Source organism: Salvia miltiorrhiza, chromosome 3, assembly GCF_028751815.1.
Source record: "Salvia miltiorrhiza cultivar Shanhuang (shh) chromosome 3, IMPLAD_Smil_shh, whole genome shotgun sequence".
Taxonomy (NCBI): Eukaryota; Viridiplantae; Streptophyta; class Magnoliopsida; order Lamiales; family Lamiaceae; genus Salvia; species Salvia miltiorrhiza.
This window is the reverse complement of record NC_080389.1, coordinates 11,404,603-11,409,764: the sequence shown is the minus strand read 5'-3', so window position 1 is coordinate 11,409,764 and position 5,162 is coordinate 11,404,603. Positions and strand designations below refer to the sequence as shown.

At 37.2% G+C, this 5,162-nt stretch overlaps 1 long non-coding RNA gene across 1 annotated transcript; it reads right to left on the bottom strand.

Moving 5' to 3' along the window:
* Window positions 1-1,230: 1,230 nt before the first annotated feature.
* Window positions 1,231-2,150, bottom strand: LOC131017689 (uncharacterized). The gene is made up of 2 exons (XR_009099785.1): window positions 2,086-2,150; window positions 1,231-1,490 (listed from the first exon to the last, which is right to left on the bottom strand). It is a non-coding gene; the product is annotated as an uncharacterized LOC131017689 (long non-coding RNA).
* Window positions 2,151-5,162: the final 3,012 nt, after the last annotated feature.

The window sequence follows — 5,162 nt, the reverse complement described above, 5'->3', positions numbered from 1 at the left end:
AATAAAGCACACTGTTAGTGTAGTGACTCTGTCTCCAAAAATACGAAATTCATAAACATAGCTGAAATCATAAAGTGCTTCAATTACTGGCAGATAGATAAACACACATTACTGGAATCAAACACATAAAAACTGGAATTAAACACTGATAAAAGAGCGGGTCGTCACAGCTCTGCTCGGTTTCGCTGCTCTGCTCGGTTCCGCTGCTCTGGGCCTTTCGATTTCTCTGGCGAGTGCATGACTTCGCTGCTCTAGGCTTCTGATTTCTCTGCTCTGGCCTTTTGATTTCTCTGCTCTGGCCTTTTGATTTCTCTGGCGAGTTGACTTCGCTGCTCTGGGCTTTTGATTTCTCTACTCTGGCCTTTTGATTTCTCTGCCCTGGCCTTTTGATTTCTCTGGTCTGGCATCTTTGGCTCTGGTCTGGCGCGGGATTCATCTTTGCTCTGGCGCGAGCTTGGCTCAGTCCGGGCTGCATCAGATAGAATCAGTCCAATTGAAGGCAATCCCAACCAGTTTCTAGTGGTCCCTCGTCAAAAGGAAACCAATGGAAGAAGAAGACGCTACCGAGAGATGAAAAGAAGCCGCTCTTTAGATCCCGACCCGAGGGTTCAAATTCAGCAAATCCGATATGGTGAATTATAATTGAACGTATATATATTTACTCGGTGGTTTGTTATCGGATTACGACTTATACCTAGTGTGGTTTGGAAAAGCGAGAGAAAAAAGTATAGTTGAGAGCACGAGAGTCCGATTGCTGTAGTATATTGCAAGTGAAGTAAGCGTAAGTTTACAAGGTACATGCTAATGGCTATTTATAGATTACACGTTAAGGGTAAAAGGGTAATTTCATCGCTGGAGCACGCATCTCGCGTGGTCGGGGGCATAATAGTAATTATGTCCTCAAGCGGGAGATTTTTCCGCTCTTTTGGTGATTCCTCTGGCGAAAACCATTTCCCTGTCGAAAATGACTTCTCTGGTGCAGACCGTTTCCCTGATAAGGCCCATCATCCCTCTGACTTTTCTGCGGAAGCCCATTTCTCTGATGAAGCCCGCTCCTCTGGCTTATATCATTTCTCTGCTCTGCACATATTACTCCTCATCAGCTACTCCCCCCTCTGGTCTGACTAGTTCTGTCACAGCCCACTATCCCAATGACGGGTTAACCGGGGTTATAACTTGGGGTGAACAATAAGAAACGGAAATTAAAGGGGATTTACTAAGTAACCAACATTAATAACAAACTAGTGGTATATATATATAACCACTTGGGTAATTCACAAATGAGTCTGCCATAACGACTAGACCCCAACTGAAAGTTAATTAAAATGAAGTAGTAATAAGTTCAAGTAGAAATGATAAATAAGTCAGAGTGTTTGCAGCGAAAAAAAACGTGTGAGTTATGCATATGGAGATGCATACTCAAGGTTTCATTACATAAACATCAAAAGGGAAATCCGCTCAACACCGATCCATTCCATCGCCTGCTCAACCTGCACATTTAGAAATACATGCAGGGCTGAGTATAAAAATACTCAGTGACATAAGCCGAAAATACAACATGCATACATATATAAATTGAACTGCCAACAGTAACACACAGGGGTTTTCTTGAATGACCTGCGCTTACTAAAACATTTCATTCATTTTCATAAAGGTGGATGCGCATCCCATTTTCAGTCTATATGATCCATATCTGTCCTTTCTGTCACGCGCCGGGAAGGAGGCCTCCTTACCACGGACGCCAAGACCGGTCGCAAGCGACTCGCGGTCTCCATGAGTGTACACGTTAATCCTAGCTAGCGACCTTTGTCTAGCATAGGATCCCAATTGGATTTCCTTTAAAGTTGGCGAACCAACACAGATAGGATACATATAAAAACATAAACATTTTTGGCAGTCAATCATTTCATAAACATTTCATTTCATTTCATGAACATTTCATTTTCATTTCATAAGAGTCATTTATCATTTGGGCATAATAATAAACTGAAATTAACAGTTAAAATCATCTCATGCATATATTCGTATAAGAGGCCTACAACACGCAGGGGATCTCTATATACGTATAGTAAAAGTAATGCCCACCTCAATTGTTCTTAAAGCTGGCGTGGAGTCGTTTCTTCTTCGGCTTCACTTTCTGTCGCCCGGACGTTCATTGATGAAGAGTCGATAAGTTCGTGAAGAAATTGTCATAAGACAAAGTCTAATTCTACGTGCCTAGGGTATCTTTTAATGTTTTAGGGTTCTAGCATCCATAATTCATTACATTAAAGACAGTCAAAAATCAATCATACCTCGTCTAATCTCATTCAAACACATAGGCAACACAAACACATAAGGCACATAAGAATCACAATCAAACATCATCAAAACATGCTCTATTTTTACACTGACTCAATTTCAAAATTTAATCTGTTCTGACTCCGACATCTCCTGGACTCGAGACTCGTACCGAAAGAAAGATCTTCGAGTCTAGTTTCATATAAAAAAAAGTAGAGTCGAAAACTCCAAGTGGTTTGAGAGATATGACGTTTTTACCACGATCTACCATGTTCGGCAGTTTTGAACAATCGAAAACTTGGATTTTTGAAAAATAGTAAACGTTGTCAAACTGGGCTCAACTTTGGTGGATATCTAGCTAACACAATAAGGTTAATACCATAAAAATTTGGAAAGCTAGATCACACAGGAAACTACTGAAATGAATGACGCTTTCCTCTGTTCTCTGAAATTCTCGGTAGTAATGTGCAGTTTAGGTTTTGCATTTTAAAGAAGTATCAAACGAAGTTGGAATGGCTTGAAATTTTACCAGGGTACTCACGACTCATGTAGAGACTTGCTATAAAATTTTCAAAGCTATTAGACATCGACAAACCGTCGATCACAGTAGGTCAGTAGGCCTACGAAATTCATATTTATAAGTCCTTAAAAAAATAATTTATATAAATCAAGAAATAAGAGTTTAATCCCAAAAATATTCATTAAAAGTCCATCATAATTTAAATAAAAGAACGGACCTCATTTTAAATAAATAGTCCCAAATTCGTTACGCACATATACTAAATCTTTCATGAAACATCCTTTAAAATAAACTTTGATACATAGAAAATAATTCAACAACTTGAGCTCTTAAGAGGTTGTTTTGCAACAGACATCAAATCTGCCTCGGATATCCAAATGAGGCTCCAAAAGACATTCTGGAAACTAGACATTTCAAGGATCATTCTCCAATTTGAATCGAATGAAAAAAAAATTCAAACGAGCAAGATATGCCCTCTCAAAGATGGGTATTTAACAAGCAAAAATCTGAAAATTTCAGATTTCCAGATTACAACCAAGTCAGTGGGCTTTCTTTAAAAATTCATATCTCCCTTTACAAAACTCCACTGGGAACCCCAAGGGTCAATCTGGAAACTAGGGAGAGATCATAACACTCTACAGTTGGATTTACTCCAAGAACATTCATGGTTTAGAAGATATGACTGTCTAAAGTTCAGTGCACAAAAAGAGTTCAAGTTTGGCAGATTTAGAACACAAATCGGAAAAACCACTTTAGGCTTCACTAAAAATTCTAAAACTGAACAAGTAAGTTCCCAACATGTCACTGAATATTCAGTAGAAAGATAGGCTTGCGAATCAAAGATTTTAGTCGGTCTTTGCCACCTCAAAGTTGTAGATTTGTAAAATCTACTGGATGTACAAGGAATAAGAACTAGATTTCAAGAATTTATACCGGTTGTTTCCCTTACTCAAAAATGGTGAGACCGATGTCAAAAGAAAGATACGGGAGTCTAGAGTGACATATTCAAGTTTCAAAGGTTTTCACCAATTGAAACTTTACTTATGGCCTCCCAAAGATTGTTTACCAAAAATGTATTCCAGATGGGCAGTGATGTTTACAAATTCATAAATAAATTATAAGAGATCCAAACCTTCTGAAATTTTACCAAAGTATAGAAAACATATGAAAGATGATACACAATTAATTTGGGAATTTTTGGGAACCGTTTGGATGGCTGGAATCGCCTTGCAAAACACTGCCGAGCAGTGTGCTTATGGCAGATACCTCATGCACGGTTTTTCACCCAATAAACTCTACCAAAATAATCATCCAAAATCATAAAACATATCCTCACATAATATAGCACACAAATGTGTAAAAATCCATGGCCATAAAGCATTTTCAGTTGAGAAAAAGCAAAGAAAAACTCACCCTCGAAGCACAACCTTCACTCTATAGTTTTCCCACACTCTCCCTTGCTTTGCTACTTCTCTTGGGGCTTCAAAGGCTTCTATGGAGTGTGATAATGGTGGGAGAAAAGTTGTGAGAGTGGGAGAAAGAATGTAGTGGTGGGGGAAAATGAGTAGTGTGGTGGAGAGGTAGGAGTAGTGGTAGGGAAAAAGATTAGTGGTAGGGAAAAGAAAATATTAGTGGTGGTAGGGAAAAAGATTAGTGGTAGGGAAAAGAAAATATTAGTGGAGGATAATGGGGTGTTACATTAAGTAAATATAAAAATGTGGTGTAGTAATAACCCATGTGTAAAAAAAAATATATATATATATATATAAGACTAATCCTCAATTAATAAAATGCTAGAGCATAAAACTCTTGTGATCAAAATTAGAATAAATAGCACTAACATTAGTGCACTCTCTCAATTTATAAATACATCATAGGAAAATAATTTGAGAAAAATATTGATGGAAAATTTTTATAACTCATCATTCCTAAATTTCTCGGTAAAAATAAATAAATACATAAATTTTTTTTTTTCGATTTGAAAACTCAAAATAAATCTTTGAGCTCCATCATTCTCTTAATGGACTCAAAATATATTTTGAGTGCATCATCCGTTGAAATAAAAATAAAAATAAATTATCACGTATGTAATCATCAAATTCACATAAGTCCGTATTTTATTAATGGATGCTGAACCCTAATTGCCATAAGAAATCCTTAAATCAATAATTAAAAGTCTATAATCTTTAATAAAAAGTCGGGGCATTACATACTATCCCCCTTAACATAAATTTCGTCCCGAAATTTGTACCTCAGAAAATAACTCTGAGTACTTCACTTTCCTGTTAGACGGTAGTCTATTATTGACCATGATATATTCATAGGTCCCTTACTATCGGTATTGACTTAGTCCTTAGTACCT